The 18,440-nt window shown below is 43.6% G+C and overlaps 1 protein-coding gene and 1 long non-coding RNA gene across 3 annotated transcripts in view; both read left to right on the forward strand.

Moving 5' to 3' along the window:
* Positions 1-18,440, forward strand: part of XPR1 (xenotropic and polytropic retrovirus receptor 1) — a 242,870-nt gene that overhangs the window by 74,847 nt on the left and 149,583 nt on the right. The gene's annotated exons all lie outside the window — the stretch shown is intronic.
* Positions 13,150-17,549, forward strand: LOC140916417 (uncharacterized). The gene is made up of 2 exons (XR_013636170.1): positions 13,150-14,896; positions 17,360-17,549. It is a non-coding gene; the product is annotated as an uncharacterized LOC140916417 (long non-coding RNA).

The raw sequence follows: 18,440 nt of genomic DNA on the forward strand, positions 1-18,440 counted from the left end.
TGAACTGCAAACTATTGCAAGCAAACAAGATGCTGCTGTAGTATCCTTCACTAGCTTTAATCCATTTCTTTCTTCTCTGGAGGCCTTGTTTAAAATCCTACTTTATATTACAAGTGAACGTGCATGTCATATTGGTAGCTTCTGTTTGAGGTGCAACGCTGGTGAAGGGTTCTGTGAATCTGTAGTTTAGCTTACACAGAACCCATCATCCCTCACTTTCCTGATTACCCAATTCACACTCCAAGAGATTAACTATCCTTTGTACTTGCTAACTTGTATCCTTGGTATGCAATATATGGTTTATTACCCAGATTAAGTATGTCTTTTGTGTGTTGTCCATACTGAGTTGGACATTGGTGGTTGTTTCTCTTTAACACGTGAATTTCCTTACTTCCTTTTCCTTGTAAATACTATCTAGAGACCTAAATTCCCTCTGAGGGTATGTCTACACTACAAAATTAGGTCAAATTTATAGAGGTTGGTTTTTTAGAAATCGTTTTTATATAGTCAATTGTGTGTGTCCCCACACAAAATGCTCTAAGTGCATTAAGTGCATTAACTCGGCGGAGTGCTTCCACAGTACCGAGGCTAGCGTCGACTTCTGGAGTGTTGCACTGTGCGTAGCTATCCCACAGTTCCTGCAGTCTCCGCTGCCCATTGGAATTCTGGGTTGAGATCCCAATGCTTGATGGGGCAGAAAACATTGTCACGGGTGGTTCTGGGTACATGTCGTCAGGCCCTCCCTCCGTCTGTGAAAGCAACAGCAGACAATCGTTTCGCGCCTTTTTTCCTGAGTTACCTGTGCAGTCGCCATATCATGGCAAGTATGGAGCCCGCTCAGCTCGCTGTCACCGTATGTCTCCTGGGTGCTGGCAGATGCAGTACTGCATTGCTACACAGCAGCAGCAAACCATTGCCTTGTGGCAGCAGATGGTGCAATAGGCCTGAAAACCATCTTCATTGTGTCCGAGGTGCTCCTGGCCTCCTCGGTAAGGTCGGTCAGGAGCACCAGGGCAGACATGAGCGCAGGGACTAAATTAGGAGTGACTCAACCAGGTCATTCTCTTTAGTCCTGGAGGAAGTCCTATTGTACCATCTTCTGCCGAGCAGCCAGGAGATGTGGATGGCTTGCAGTCCTACTGCACTGTCTGCTGCCAGCCAAAGATGTAAAAGATAGATGGAGTGGATCAAAACAAGAAATAGACGAGATTTGTTTTGTATTCATTTGCTCCTCCCTCCTTCCCTCCCTCTGTGAAATCAACGGCCGACAATTGTTTTGGTGAGGTCTGTCAGGGGCACCTTGAAAAGTTTAATGGAGATTCAGTCCTGCCTGAAATACCAGAGGGAGGGATAGCTTAGTGGGTTGAGCATTGGCCTGCTAAACCCAGGGTTTTGAGCTCAATCCTTGAGGGGGCCATTCTTTGTGACAGTTGTTTTTGTTTCTCCTTGATGTAAAGCCACCCCCTTTGTTGATTTTAATTCCCTGTAAGGCAACCCTGTAAGCCATGTCGTCAGTCGCCCCTCCCTCCGTCAGAGCAACGGCAGACAGTCGTTCCGTGCCTTTTTTCTGTGCAGACGCCATACCACGGCAAGCATGGGAGCCCGCTCAGATCATTTTGGCAATTAGGAGCACATTAAACACCACGCACCATTATCCAGCAGTATATGCAGCACCAGAACCTGGCAAAGCGAAACCAGGCGAGTAGGCGACGTTAGTGCGGTGACAAGAGTGATGAGGACATGGACACAGACTTCTCTCTAAAGCACGGGCCCTGGCAATTTAGGCATCATGGTGCTAATGGGGCAGGTTCATGCGGTGGAACACAGATTCTGGGCCAGGGAAATAAGCACAGACTGGTGGGATCACATAGTGGTGCAGGTCTGGAACGATTCCCAGTGGCTGCGAAACTTTCGCATGCGTAAGGGCACTTTCATGGAACTTTGTGACTTGCTTTCCCCTACCCTAAAGCACATGAATGCCAAGATGAGAGCAGCCCTCACAGCTGAGAAGCGAATGGCAATAGCCTTCTGGAAGCTTGCAACTGCAGACAGCTACCGGTCAGTCGGGAATCAATTTGGAGTGGGCAAATCTACTGTGGGGGCTGCTGTGATGCAAGTAGCCAACGCAATCAAAGATTGCTGATATCAAGGGTCGTGACCCTGGGAAATGTGCAGGTCATAGTGGATGGCTTTGCTGCAATGGGATTCCCTAACTGTGGTGGGGCCATAGACAGAACCCATATCCCTATCTTGGCACCGGAGCACCAAGCCGGCGAGTACATAAACCGCAAGGGGTACTTTTCAATAGTGCTGCAATCACTGGTGGATCACAAGGAACGTTTCACCAACATCAACGTGGAATGGCCGGGAAAGGTACATGACGCTCATGTCTTCAGGAACTCTGGTCTGTTTTAAAAGCTGCAGGAAGGGACTTTGTTCCCAGACCAGAAAATAACCGTTGGGGATGTTGAAATGCCTATAGTTGTCCTTGGGGACCCAGCTTAACCCTTAATGCCATGGCTCATGAAGCCATACACAGGCAGCCTGGACAGTAGTCAGGAGCTGTTCAACTACAGTCTGAGCACATGCAGAATGGTGGTAGAGTGAGCATTTGGACGTTTAAAAGCGCGCTGGCGCAGTTTACTGACTCGGTTAGACCTCAGCGAAACCAATATTCCCACTGTTATTACTGCTTGCTGTGTGCTCTACAATATCTGTGAGAGTAAAGGGGAGACGTTTATGGCAGGGTGGGAGGTTGAGGCAAATCGCCTGGCCGCTGGTTACGTGCAGCCAGACACCAGGGTGGTTAGAAGAGCACAGGAGGGCGCGGTGCTCATCAGAGAAGCTTTGAAAACCAGTTTCATGACTGGCCAAGCTACGGTGTGAAAGTTCTGTTTGTTTCTCCTTGATGAAACCCCACACCCCTTGGTTCACTCTACTTCCCTGTAAGCTAACAATCCTCCCCTCCTCCCTTCGATCACCATTTGCAGAGGCAATAAAGTCATTGCTTCACATTCATGCATTCTTTATTCATTCATCACACAAATAGGGGGATAACTGCCAAGGTAGCCCGGGAGGGGTGGTGGAGGACAGAAGCACTGGGAGGGGTGGTGGAAGAGGGAAGGACAAGGCCACATAGCACTTTAAAAGTTTAAAACTTTAAAACTTATTGAATGCCAGCCTTCTGTTGCTTGGGCAATCCTCTGGGGTGGAGTGGCTGGGTGGCTGCAGGCCCCAGCACCGCGTTCTTGGGTGTCTGGGTGAGGAGGCTATGGAACTTGGGGAGGAGAGAGGTTGGTTACATAGGGACTGTAGCGACGGTCTGTGCTCCAACTGCCTTTCCTGCAGCTCAGCCATAAGCTGGAGCATATTAGTTTGATCCTCCAGCAGCCTCAGCATTGAATCCTGCCTCCTCTCATCACGCTGCCGCCACCTGTCAACTTCAGCCCTCCCTTCAGCCCTCCACTTACTCTCTTCAGCCCGCCACCTCTCCTCCCGGTCATTTTGTGCTTTCCTGCACTCTGACATTGTCTGCCTCCACGCATTCGTCTGTGCTCTGTCAGTGTGGGAGGACAGCATGAGCTCAGAGAACATTTCATCGTGAGTGCGTTTTTTTTGCCTTCTAATCTTCACTAGCCTCTAGGAAGAAGAAGATCCTGTGATCTTTGAAACACATGCAGCTGGTGGGAAAAAAAAGGGACAGTGGTATTTAAAAAGACTCATTTTATAGAACAATGGGTACACTCTTTCACGGTAAACCTTGCTGTTAACATTACATACATAGCACATGTGCTTTCGTTCCAAGGTCACATTTTGCTTCTCCCCATCACGTGGCTAGCCCCTCACCTCTCTCTGTGGCTAATGGCGGGGAACATTTCTGTTTAGCCACAGGCAAAAGGCCTGGCAGGAACGGGCACCTCTGAATGTCCCCTTAAGAAAAGCACCCTGTTTCAACCAGGTGACTATGAATGATATCACTCTCCAGAGGATAACACAGAAAAATAAAGAAAGGATGTTGCTTGAATGCCAGGAAACATACACTGTAATGCTTTGTTCTACAATGATTCCCGAGTTTGTGCTACTGGCCTGGAGTGGTAAAGTGTCCTATCATGGTGGACGGAATAAGGTTGCCCTCCCCAGAAACCTTTTGCAAAGGCTTTGGGGGTACATCCAGGAGAGCCGCGAATGCCAGGGCAAATTAATCATTAAACATGCTTGCTTTTAAACCGTGTGTTCTATTTTAAAAGGTACACTCACCAGAGGTCCCTTCTCTACCTGGCGACTCCGGGAGGCAGCCTTGGGTGGGTTCGGGGGGTACTGGCTCCAGGTCCAGGGTGAGAAACAGTTCCTGGCTTTCAGGAAAACCGGTTTCTCCGCTTACTTGCTGTGAGCTGTCTATAAGTTCTTCTTCTTCATCATCATCATCATCTTCCTCATCCCCAAAACCTGCTTCCGTGTTGCCTCCATCTCCGTTGAAGGAGTCAAACAACATGGCTGGGGTAGTGGTGGCTGAACCTCCTAAAATGGCATGCAGCTTATCATAGAAGCGGCATGTTTTGGGCTCTGACCCGGAGCGGCCGTTCGCCTCTCTGGTTTTCTGGTAGGCTTGCCTCAGTTACTTAAGTTTCAGGCAGCACTGCTTTGGGTCCCTGTTATGGCCTCTGTCCTTCATGCCCTGGGAGATTTTGACACATGTTTTGGCATTTCGAAAACTGGAACGGAGTTCTGATAGCACAGATTCCTCTCCCCATACAGCAATCAGATCCCGTACCTCCCGTTCGGTCCATGCTGGAGCTCTTTTGCGATTCTGGGACTCCATCATGGTCACCTCTGCTGATGAGCTCTGCACACACCTGCAGCTTGCCATGCTGGCCAAACAGGAAATTGAAATTCAAAAGTTCGCGGGCCTTTTCCTGTCTACCTGGCCAGTGCACCTGAGTTGACTGTGCTGTCCAGAGCGGTCACAATGGAGCACTCCGGGATGGCTCCCGGAGGCCAATACCATCTAATTGCATCCACAGTACCCCAAATTTGACCAGGCAAGGCCGATTTCAGCGCTAATCCCCTTGTCAGGGGTGGAGTAAGGAAATCGAAGAAGTTGAAAAAAAGGGCTTTGTCGTGTGGACGGGTGCAGGGTTAAATCGATTTAACGCTGCTAAATTCGACTTCAGCTCCTAGTGTAGACTAAGGCTAAGGTGCATGCCTGCGCAGCTACACAGGAGGTCACCAAAGGCTGTGCACTTAACCCCCCTAATCCCGGGGCTGTGGTGCAGTGAGGGGAGACACCTCCCTCCCTGCCCTGGAGCTTCTGCCGCGGAGAGAGGCGCCTCTCCCCCAGCCCTAACCCCGGAGCTGCTGAGTTTGGGGAAAGAGAGCTGGGAGGAGGGGGTGGTCCATTCTCCCTGCCGCAGCCCAGGGGCAGCCTGTACCCCAAAGCCCTCAACCCCAGCCCCACCCCAGAGCCTGCAACACCTCTTTCCCCCTCCCCCTCTCCCCTGGAGCCCTCTGCCCCAGTCCTGAGCCCCCTCCCACACTCTGAATGCCTCTGCCCGACCATACGTCACCTCTATATTGGTGTATATCGCAAAATTAATTCTGCACATGGATGGGAAAAATTAGAGAGAACATTGCTCGAGACCAAATCCAACTATTTCCAAAAACAAATTTTAGAATGAATTATTAAAATGTTCCTGGTTCAGAAACAGAAGTCAATCATTTTATTACAGTAGCTGGTGAATGAGACACTTTCTACTGTTTGTAAAAGCACAGCTCTCCCAACTGACCCTCCCAGCCCCTTCCCATACAAAGAATATTATAAAGGACCAGGTTGTTCGTTGGTCACTGTTCCAGCATATTTGAGCATAAGCTTTCGTGAGCTACAGCTCACTTCATCGGATGCATACCGTGGAAACTGCAGCAGACTTTATATATACACAGAGAATATGAAACAATACCTCCTCCCACCCCACTGTCCTGCTGGTAATAGCTTATCTAAAGTGATCATCAGGTGGGCCATTTCCAGCACAAATCCAGGTTTTCTCACCCTCCACCCCCCCACACAAATTCACTCTCCTGCTGGTGATAGCCCATCCAAAGTGACAACTCTTTACACAATGTGCATGACAATCAAGTTGGGCTATTTCCTGCATAAATCCAGGTTTTCTCACATACCCCCCACCCCCATAAAACCTGGATTTGTGCAGGAAATAGCCCAACTTGATTGTCATGCACATTGTGTAAAGAGTTGTCACTTTGGATGGGCTATCACCAGCAGGAGAGTGAATTTGTGTGGGGGGGTGGAGGGTGAGAAAACCTGGATTTGTGCTGGAAATGGCCCACCTGATGATCACTTTAGATAAGCTATTACCAGCAGGACAGTGGGGTGGGAGGAGGTATTGTTGCATATTCTCTGTGTATATATAAAGTCTGCTGCAGTTTCCACGGTATGCATCCGATGAAGTGAGCTGTAGCTCACGAAAGCTTATGCTCAAATAAATTGGTTAGTCTCTAAGGTGCCACAAGTACTCCTTTTCTTTTTGCGAATACAGACTAACACGGCTGTTACTCTGAAACCTGTTCCAGCATATTTATCTTTTAGTGAGATGTCACTAATGCCTACTTCTGTGAAATCATCTTTGCCTGCCTTGTTTGGTTACTTAAAGAACAGTAAAAAACCTGTCAATTAGTGGGTTCAGGAGATGAAAGCTGGAGTTATGTTTTTGGCTATGACTGCTCCAGAAATGCACGTTTTGCAACAAAGAGCTCTTTGAATTTGAGACCGATAATCACACACAGGCACAGATGCTCCTGATTGACCTAATCAGGCACCTGCTAAAGAGCTCACAGTAACTAGAGGAGCTGTGGCTGATTTCTGGTAACATTATCTTACTTAGCACTCACTGATATGATAGGAAGTTATGATTCAGAGAAGCACGCACAGATTAATGCAAGCTCATGTCCTCTGCCTAGCTTGTCACAAGCCAGTGTCATGTGGCATGTTGTAATTTGTCAAGATGGCCTCTGGGGAAATAATGCACCTGCTTATAAATTAGGTTGTGTTGTATTAACCGTTTAAAAGCTTATTAAAGTAGCACTTCCCTCTCCTCAGTCCTTTCCTCTCCCACCTTAGCAAACCATCTAACTGGGCTTCTGTGAAGAACACCACTAGTGATCATACCAATTAGCCAAGCCCTAGGGAGACTTGGGAATGTTATTAATGTATGTTTTTACCATGTACTACTAACTGGCTTGTAGGTTACTGCCAGTTATTGATGCTCACTTTCCTTGATGCATGGAGTCGCCTTCCCACTCCTTGAATAATTCGTTAGGCTCCCTTACTATTTAGGTAATGCAGAGGTTATGAAAGTAGTATACCATCTTAACTAAGAGCTTGTTTACACTTAAAACATTACAATGGTGCTACTGCTGCACTTCAGTGTAGACCAGGGTGAGCAAATTACAGCCCGTGGGCTGGATCTGGCCTGTCAGGGCTTTGGATCCAGCCCGTGGGATTGCTGTGGACGGCAACATGTCCCTGTGGTCCCTGGGGGAGGGGGTGCAGAGGTCTCTGTGTGCTGCCCTTGCCTGTGGGTACCTACCCTCGCAGCTCCCATTGGCTGGGAATGGGGAACCGCGGCCAATGGGAGCTTTGGAGGAGGTACCCAGAGGCAAGGGCAGTGCGCGGAGCTCTCTGCCCACACTCTCCCAGGAACCGCAGGAGTTTTTATCGGTTATATTTATTTCCGCAAATAACTTATGCCAGAGTAAGCAGTGTATCACCTGGTGAAAATATTTTCTGACAGTGTTTCCTACAGATCGCATGGAAGCCAAAAGAAGCATTTGGTTTCATATATGAAAATAATAGCCTTATTCCTAAAAGGTTTTTTTCTATTTCTGACTTGGCACAAACATTTAAGGCTCTTAAGGAGCTGAAGGTCTTCAGTCACCGGTAGATCTGTACAGAGGCTCTTTACTGTTTTGGTGTCTTTTAAATATGGTGCTGGTCTCTCATGAGATTGGTGATAAAATAAGCAATTGTTTTTAAAATATGCAAAAAGATGCAAAATGTTATGTCTGTTACTTTTAGACCCCCAGACCTATTTCTAGACATGGTTAAGGAGCTTCACTTGAAAAAACAGTATCTGAGGAATCTAAACAAATTCTGTTCACCTGTTGAGGGAAATATTATTAGCCACTCTCTCTGTCAAGACGCTAGAAATAAATTCCGTTGTGGCTTTTCCCCTCCCTGTTGTTCCCCTTTCCAGATAACATAAAACAGTGAGCCTACTAAGAGCCAACACAGAGATAACTTGCCGGAAAGTTTTATTCAATGAGAGCGCACAGTAGAGCTGATTGAAACTTAGGATTTCCATTTGTGGGAAGTGTCAACATTTCAAAATTTTTATTTCTGAATTGGAATTAAAAATTATTTTTGAAATTTCCCACAAAATAAAAATTTCCAAAAAAAAAAAAAAATCATTGAGGTCTGCTTTGGAGGAAAAAAAAAGTTGAAATTTCATTTCAAAACAAATTTGTTGTTTTGAAATTTCTTGTACATATACATTTCATGACATGTCAGTGCTAGTGTACATCATATGACAACATATTACAGTGTCATATAACATAGTTCAAATATTTTATTTTATATTTTAAAAAAACTGCTATTTCAGTACAGATCAAAACATTTTGAGCAACTGCATTTTTTTTAAATAAAAATATTTTGACTGTTGTAATGACATGACTTGACATGGTGACTTGTCAATAGTAGTGCAGAATGACATGTAATAAAATATAAAAATAAACACAGATTTCAAAACAAAGGTTTTTTTCTTTTTGAAACTATTTTAAATGTTTTCCAAAACAAAAAACTCTTTATTATGGGAAAAAATTTATTGTAGGAACATCATCAGAATTGTGATCTTGCAGAAAAATTCAGTTTGGTCAAAACAGCATTTTCTGTTGGAAAAATTTTAATTAAAAATTTCCAACCAGCTCTAGTGCACAGCTTGATCTGACTGTGTTTTTATGTAGTATTAACCTGCTGATCTCCCTGGTTTAGTGAGATGGTTGTGAATTTATGTTTATACACTCAACAAATTTATTTATATATAAAAATAGGGCTGTCAAGCGATTAAAAAATTAATTGCGCAATTAATTGCACTGTTAAATGGCAATAGAATACAATTTATTTAAATATTTTGATGTTTTCTACATTTTCAAATGTATTGATTTCAATTACAATACAGAATACAAAGTGCACAGTACTCACTTCATATTTATTTTTGATTACAAGTATTTGCACTGTAAAAAACCAAAAGAAATAGTATTTTTTAATTCACGTAATACAAGTACTGTAGTGCAATCTCTTTATCATGAAAGTTGAACTTACAAATGTAGAATTATGTACAAAAAATGCATTCAAAAATAAAATCTAAAATTTTAGAGGCTGCAAGTCCACTCATTCCTATTTCTTGTTCGGCCAGTAGCTCAGACAGACAAGTTTGTTTACATTTGACGGTGATAATGCTGTCTGCTTCTTGTTTACAATGTCACCTGAAAGTGAGAACAGGTGTTCCCATGGCACTGTTGTAGCCGGCGTTGCAAGATATTTACGTGCCAGATGTGCTAATGATTCATATGTCCCTTCATGCTTCAACCACCATTCCAGAGGACGTGTATCTATGCTGATGACAGGTTCCGCTCGATAATGATTCAAAGCAGTGCAGACCAACACATGTTCATTTTCATCATCTTAGTCAGATGCCACCAGCAGAAGGTTGATTTTCTTTTTTGTTGGTTCAGGTTCCGTAGATTCTGCATGAGAGTGTTGCTCTTTTAAGACTTCTGAAAGCATGCACCACGCCTCGTCCCTCTCAGATTTTAGAAGGCAATTCAGATTCTTAAATCTTGGGTCGAATGCTATAGCTATCTTTAGAAATCTCACATTGGTACCTCTGCATTTTTTGAAATCAACTGTGAAAGTGTTCTTAAAATGAACGTGTTCTGGGTCATCATCCGAGACTGCTATAACATGAAATATATGTCAGAATGCAGGAAAACAGAGCAGGGAACATACAGTTCTCCCCCAAGGAGTTCAGTCACAAATTTAATTAACGCATTATTTTTCTAATGAGCATCATCAGCATGGAGGCATGTCCTCTGGAATGGTGGCCAAAGCACGAAGGGGCAGATGAATGTTTAGCATATCTGGCATGTGAATACCTTGCAATGCTGGCTACAAAAGTCCCATGCGAATGCCTGTTCTCACTTTCTGTGACATTGTAAATAAGAAGAGGGCTGCATTATCTCCTGTAAATGTAAACAAACTTGTTTGTCTGAGTGATTGGCTGAACAAGAAGTAGGACTGAGTGGACTTGTAGGCTCTGAAGCTTTACGTTGTTTTGTTTTTGAGTGCAGTTATGTAACAAAAAATATCTACATTTGTAAGTTACACTTTCATGATAGAGATTGCACTACAGTACTTGTATGAGGTGAATTGAAAAGCACTATTTGTTTTTTTTACAGTGCAAATATTTGTAATAAAAATAATGTAAAGTGAGCACTGTACAATTTGTATTCTATGTTGTAATTGAAATCAATATATTTGAAAATGTAGAAAAAATTGAAAAATATTTAATAAATTTCAATTGCTATTCTACTGTTTAACCGTGTGATTAAAGCGGCAATTAATCGTGATTAAATTTTTAATCACCGTAAATTTTTTTGACTTAATCACGTGAGTAAACTGCGATTAATTGACAGCTCTAATAAAAAATAAACTTGTGAAACAATAATATATAATCATCCTGTGAATGGGACGTTTCTGCTGAAAACCCAGTTCAAGGAATGTAGCTTTCAGTATTATTTAATTTTTCTCTAAGGTTGCTCTTAAACACAAAAGCTCATTTCCATTTTGAGGAAGGTGTGGAGTGTTCAAATTATTAAGGCTATGTGTTCTGGTGTTTACCCTTAGGTACATAACTGAGGTTGGCACTTATCCTAAGGCTTGGCTACCTGAACAGTTAGTTCGCAATAAGCTGAGTGGGTGAAACTGCCCTGCACTCACCTGCTGTGGACTAACTGTCCAACATGTTAACAGTTCAGTAATGCGTTTTCATCTAGTCCTGTTTGAAATGGGACTAATCATGTTAATGAACTGTTAATTCATGTCAGCAGGGTCCTTACAAGCAATTAGTTCACAGTAGGCTAGTATGGGGTAGATTCACACCCAAGCTTGCCATGAACTAAATGTTCATGTAGACAAGCCCGTAGAGGGCTCTATCAGCATAATCTGGTTAAATTTTCCTTCCAAATTCTGCATCATAAAAGCACCAATCTGTGTGCTGGTATACTCCATATTCCTAAAGTGCATGTAGAACATCACAGAACTATTTTAGCTAGTTGCTTGGTGAAATTTGTATATATTTATTTTGGTACTCTGCTGGCTTTATAACCCTTCCTATATAGTAGTTAAACATTTACAAAACGTTCTGTTTACCAGTTAGGAAACTAAGTGTTCTGTTCCCTTTCAACAGGTCAATATATAATAAACTCTGGGGTGGCCTCGCTACTCAACTGCTTAATGCATTTTTTTCATTTTGTTTAATGTACCAGTGGATATAAACACTATTTCCACTAGTGGCATCGCTTCTTTAGGCAGATCGCCCAATTTGCCTGACTTGACATTTCAAGATCTCCGCCCTCCCATCATCTACCCTCTGCTTTAAGCAGATGCACAAGTATTTCATGCAACACAGCAGATAAATTGGACAGAAAGGACCCCCACTCCTTTTACCCAGTGGTGCTTTCTCTAGTGGGGCCATTCTAATCTAATGGAAGTCTAATCCACCCCTTTGACATGTTGCTAAAAAGCCTCCTGCTCCCTTCTCGGTGCATGCAATGAGTGCGCCTGCATTCCAGCTTTTCAAATGGAGATTAAAGAAACTCCAGTGCCCAGCAAAATTGTCTCAGATGCTCTCTGAAGAGCCTGGTGTTGGTGGTAATCTTTAGGCATTCCTCTAGCACACTGCCTCTTGGCGGCACTTTGACTACATGAAATAAGGCTTTCCTTTCCTCTCCCCTTACAGATCAGAAGGTGGTTTCTATTTTCTGGTGTTCTGTAGTCACGCCAGTTAGCAAGAACCTTCTTACTGTCAAGTGGGTAATTAGTTTCTGCTTTACAAGGCCAGAAGCACATCAAACACCACAAACTCTGCTCTGATTCTCCTTGGTTCCGTTCCCCTTCTCTCCTCAAGGAAATATGAGTCAGCAGCGTGCCCTTGTTGCCAAGAAGGCCAGTGGCATTTTGGGATGTATAAGTAGGGGCATAGCCAGCAGATCGAGGGATGTGATCGTTCCCCTCTATTCGACATTGGTGAAGCCTCATTTGGAGTACTGTGTCCAGTTTTGGGCCCCGCACTACGAGAAGGATGTGGATAAATTGGAGAGAGTCCAGCAAAGGGCAACAAAAATGATTAGGGGTCTGGAACACATGACTTATGAGGAGAGGCTGAGGGAACTGGGGATGTTTAGTCTATGGAAGAGAAGAATGAGGGGGGATTTGATAGCTGCTTTCAACTACCTGAGAGGTGGTTCCAGAGAGGATGGTTCTAGACTATTCTCAGTGGTAGAAGAGGACAGGACAAGGAGTAATGGTCTCAAGTTGCAGTGAGGGAGGTTTAGGTTGTATATTAGGAAAAACTTTTTCACTAGGAGGGTGGTGAAACACTGGAATGCGTTACCTAGGGAGGTGGTAGAATCTCCTTCCTTAGAAGTTTTTAAGGTCAGGCTTGACAAAGCCCTGGCTGGGATGATTTAATTGGGGATTGGTCCTGCTGTGAGCAGGGGGTTGGACTAGATGACCTCCTGAGGTCCCTTCCAACCCTGATATTCTATGATCTCTGTGGACATACATGTAAAGTAGGACATCAGTAACTTCAGGTATTTCTTCTACCTCCCTTACAGCTGTGCCACTGTAAGCTTGTAAGTGTAGACTTGGCCTTAGATGGATAGTTTGCATCATTGCCCTGGTCTGCACTACAGTTGGAGCCATGAAATTAAAGAAAACTGGGCAGCTAGAGCCTGGCTGCTCCCTGCTCCCAGCCGGGCTCCTGCCCGGAGGCTCCCTGCTGAGGGATCCAAGAAGCCTAAAGAGGCAGCTGGCCACCCAGTGGGAAGCTGTGTGGATCTGTGAGCCCTGGCTCTCAGTCCCCCATACTGCCCCTTTTCACTTGGTGGAAGCGTTCCTAGTGAGAATGCACACCACTGATAGGAGGAGTCTAGCATGGACCTCAGCTGTAAATTGACCTAATGTAAGTCGACTTAAGTCTGTAGTGTAGACATGTCCGTTGTTTGAGGATACAACGTTTCACTACAAAAGAATTTTGGAGTTTCTTTAACAGAATTGCAGGGCATTTTTCTCTTGCTTAAGGGACAGTTGGAAGTTGGCAAAGCTTCCAAACAGATTTTTGTCAAGGAAATGAAAGTGTCTGCTTGCCAGTTAAGCTAGCCAGTAAGGAAATCTGCTCTTGAGTTATGATGCAGAGGGCACTAGTAGATGGGATAATACTTTTTTTTTTCTTTAGCATGTCAGACCTCCAGTTCTTAGGATCAGTACTGTGGGAAGCCTCCCTGACCATGTGCCATGGAATTGAAGTGTGCAAATGCTTCTAATGGATCATGGATTTTTAAATTTTTAAATTTTTAAATCATGGATTTTTAAATAAAATCTGTAATTAGTTTGGAGTTCACAATTTGCAAGGAAGTTACAGAAGAGTTTAATCAGATTTGAGGCCAAGAAACACAGAAGTGATTACAGCAGTTTCTAAGTTCCAAGGTCTTCTAGGTTTCACTGTTCCCATGGAGTAAAAGGCACAGGATTAGTTTGCAAGAAGCCAATTTGGCTAGCTTGCATTTCCTGGCAAAGATGAAGGTAAAACCTGGGAATAGATTCCTTTTGCCACCCCCCCCGCCCCACACATAACTGAAGCCTTCATAGGCTATACAAAACCTATATTCCAGACAAGAAGGTACTTTAGTAACACCTAAGATAGAGGTGGCAGTGACTCCCAGTGTAACAGACCTGTGAATAATGTGCAGCCTGTTCCATATGGGTTGATACTTGCTGCAAAAGTGCTGGTAACTTTATTATCTAGGGTTCTAATGTGCTTCATAATAGACCTTTATAATCCTGGCCAGAGCACTGAAATGCTCCCAGAACAAGTTGGACTGCCAAAGGGGCTAATGACATCTTATGTAGATTACCTAAACCAACATACTGGTCCCAATTCTAGGAGGAGAAAGCAGTCTTCAGAAACCAAATACCCTCTTACTAAAGGAATAGTGTCAGTATCAGGAAGACAAAGAAATTGAGCATAAACTGATATAAAGGAAAGCTGTCTGCTATATAATTGGATAAAAGCATATAAAATTGACATCTATCTAATCAAACTGATTCTTTAATAGAAAAAAATATTTTTTCATTATTTAGAATGAGGTTTCACCACAATGGGTGTGTTGAGCTGGGTAAAGCCCCCTCTCTGCATCAAAGAATTTATACCTACCTAGGAATTCAATTAAATTCATAGCCAAACTTGAGCCATGTGAGTCAGCACTGAGCTGGACAAGGAGATAATTTTAAGCTTTGAGATATGGACTTTGTCAGCAGTACCATAGATACGGCTTCTGTACTGAGTAATGAAAGCTTAAGGCTTGGTTAGCAATGCCTTCCACAATATTGTTTACTTGTAATTTTATGGTTTCCTTTTACTTCTGTAACTTGCAATAAGATCTGTTTGTAGCTTAGACAACTAAACCTGGACCTGGCATATGATTGGGGGCAGTCATCGATGGCTACAGCAGAGAGCTGGTTTTGACCGTGGGGGACACAGAATCAGAAGTGAGTAACGGCTGATGTACAAGTTGATCTTACAATCTCCATCACAATGCTGTGAATACACTAGTGAAGATCGTTCTGTGTGTGGGGAGGTGAACAATCTCCAAAGTACTGGTTGTAGTTCTGCAATTGCAGTAGATCACCTCTGACCCAAAGGTCCATTGGACATGAAAATTCAACCCTGACAAGGGCATTGAGACAGCTAGAAGAGGTATTGTAAATTAACTTTCATGCTTTCCATTTGGGAATATGTTCTTTGTTTGACCCACAGAGACAGAATATTAAAACTTACCCCAACAAGAAACTTTTGAGGTTTTTTGTTTTAATGAAGGATTTATCTCTTCTCTCTCTGCTCTCAAGTAGAAGAAAGAAACTGTTGGTGATAGCTTCAAGGGGAGGGACAACTGTTTTCTATTATTTATTTTTATTCTAAAAATAAAGACCAGTGTATTGGTGGCAGCAACCCCAACTCAGTGGCATAAGTGTGTATGACTTGGCAAAGCAAAGACCCTAGGAGAAACCACATCTTGTTCATTTTCAAGAGCAAGGTACTTACTGTACTATTCAAGTTTCAGTGACTTTCAAAAAGTCATTGGAATAAAAATATTGCATTTTATAAAGTAGCTATACAGCAAAAAATAAAATAGTCTTCCTCCCAATCTCATTGATTTTATAAAACTCTAGTGTGAAAATCTAGTATTTTAGAAAAGGAGAAAAATCCCCGTATCCAAAACAAAAATTGTTTTATATTCTGGAATAAGTGAATTAACAATTGAAAGTAAATCCGTATCTGAAACATCCAAATCCACTCCTAAAGAATTCCTGTGTTTTTTAAATTGGTTGGATATAGTTTTTGGTAATATCAGTCATAAAATGATACAAAAGTTCTGCTGGAAGTAATACAAATCCAAAATGGCTGAAGATGAAAAGTCCACCTGTCATAAATATAAAGGGAAGGGTAAACCCCTTTGAAATCCCTCCTGGCCAGGGGAAAGCTCCTCTCACCTGTAAAGGGTTAAGAAGCTAAAGGTAACCTCGCTGGCACCTGACCAAAATGACCAATGAGGAGACAAGATACTTTCAAAAGCTGGGAGGAGGGAGAGAAACAAAGGGTTTGTGGGTCTGTCTGTAGTCGTCTTGGCCAGGGACAGAACAGGAATGGAGCCTTAGAACTTTTAGTAAGTAATCTAGCTAGGTATGTGTTAGATTATGATTTCTTTAAATGGCTGAGAAAAGAATTGTGCTGAATAGAATAACTATTTCTGTCTGTGTATCTTTTTTGTAACTTAAGGTTTTGCCTAGAGGGGTTCTCTATGTTTTTGAATCTAATTACCCTGTAAGATATCTACCATCCTGATTTTACAGGGGGGATTTCTTTATTTCTATTTACTTCTATTTTTTATTAAAAGTCTTCTTGTAAAACACTGAATGCTTTTTCATTGTTCTCAGATCCAAGGGTTTGGGTCTGTGGTCACCTATGCAAATTGGTGAGGCTTTTTATCCAACATTTCCCAGGAAAGGGGGAGTGCAAGTGTTGGGAGGATTGTTCATTGTTCTTAAGATCCAAGGGTCTGGGTCTGTAGTCACCTAGGCGAATTGGTGAGGCTTTTTACCAAACCTTGTCCAGGAAGTAGGGTGCAAGGTTTTGGGAAGTATTTTGGGGGGAAGGACGCGTCCAAACAGCTCTTCCCCAGTAACCAGTATTAGTTTGGTGGTGGTAGCGGCCATTCCAAGGATAACGGGGGTAATATTTGTTACCTTGGGGAAGTTTTGACCTAAGCTGGTAAAGATAAGCTTAGGAGGTTTTTCATGCAGGTCCCCACATCTGTACCCTAGAGTTCAGAGTGGGGGAGGAACCTTGACATGGTGGCACAGTGGTGGGATTAACCTGAAATCATTTTGAGATCCAGTTGAGATTGTTTGAACTAGAAATACAGATTTTAAAAAGGAATTTTTAGGAAGTCCAGAAGGCAGCTTTGAAACTGAAAGCAGCTTGGTTTCTCTCTGCTTTGTGGCCAAGCAGAGACAAAAGGGGATTATCTTGTGAATTGCAGGTTTCATTTGCCTGGAGGCAGGGTACTTAACTCCTGCAGGGAAATTCACAGTCTTCCAACCCAGAGGTTTGTTTTTTTTTTCTTTTCTTCCTAAAAGTAAATAGGGGGTGTGTGCTCTACCCATTTGCCTGGAGACAAAAGTGGCAGGGTTTTTTTTTTTAGGATTTTGATTTTTTTTTTGTTTTACAAGGAGCACAGGTTTGAAAAGAAATTTTTTTTTTTTTTTCTTCTTTGGGCTGGGTAAGCAGGTTTCCAAGTAGTTGGAGGTTTTTTGCTTTAATTTGGGCCCAGAGCAGAGACAAGGGAATTGTCTTTTTCTGTAGGCTGACAATCACTATCAGAGAATAGGTATTCTATTCCAGCACAGCAAAATTTTACAGCCAAGTTCTGTTTGTTTATTTCTAAACCTCAGGTGTAAAGTTAGTTAAAAACAGAGAGGTTAGAATGACCAAATCCTCAGCTCGACTACAGCTGGAATTAGCCAAATTTCAGGCTGAGGAAAAACAAAGGGAACATGAAAGACAGATAGAACTCATGCGGCTGGAGAAGGAGGTACAGGAGGCTGCACACAAGAGGGAAATGGAGGCAAGGAAGCATGTGGAGGAGATGGAGAGGATAAAGGCCCAGCAGAATATACCAACAAACCCTAGCAATCCTTCTCCAGGTACCACTTCCCATCCCAGAAAGTTCCCCACCTACAAGGCAGGTGATGATACTGAGGCCTTCTTAGAAAACTTCGAAAGGGCCTGCCTTGGGTACAGCATCTCTACTGACCAATACATGGTAGAGCTGAGGCCGCAGCTCAGTGGACCCTTAGCTGAGGTGGCAGCTGAAATGCCTAAAGAACACATGAACAAGTATGAACTGTTTAAATCCAAGGCGAGAGTCAGAATGGGGATAACACCCGAGCAGTCTCGTCGGAGGTTCAGAGCCCTAAGGTGGAAACCAGACATGTCATTTACCCGACATGCCTACCACATTGTGAAACATTGGGATGCCTGGATATCAGGAGCAAGTGTTGAATCTCCAGTAAATTTGCCCTTCCTAATGCAAATGGAACAATTCTTAGAGGGTGTTCCTGAGGAAATAGAAAGATACATCCTAGATGGGAAACCCAAAACTGTAATCGAGGCAGGAGAGATTGGAGCCAGATGGGTGGAGGTGGCAGAGAAGAAGAAAACTGGTCGCAGTTGGAGCGGAGACCAGAAGGGACCACCCCAGACCACACCCTATTACCGGGGGCCGCCCAAAGCCCCACCTACCTCCCAAAGAACCCTCCAGACCCCTTATCGTCCCACCACCCCGTTCTCCAGCAACCCTCCTCGTCCCAGTGACCCGTCAGCTGGACGATGGTTTAAGTGTAACGAGCTGGGGCATGTAAAGGCCAACTGCCCCAAGAACCCCAACAGATTACAGTTCATTGCACCGGAATCACACCAGAGGTCCACAGGCCCAGATACCTCCCAGATACCCTTGGAGCGGAGGGAAACTGT

The sequence above is a fragment of the Lepidochelys kempii genome, chromosome 8 (assembly GCF_965140285.1).
Source record: "Lepidochelys kempii isolate rLepKem1 chromosome 8, rLepKem1.hap1, whole genome shotgun sequence".
Lineage (NCBI taxonomy): Eukaryota > Metazoa > Chordata > Testudines > Cheloniidae > Lepidochelys > Lepidochelys kempii.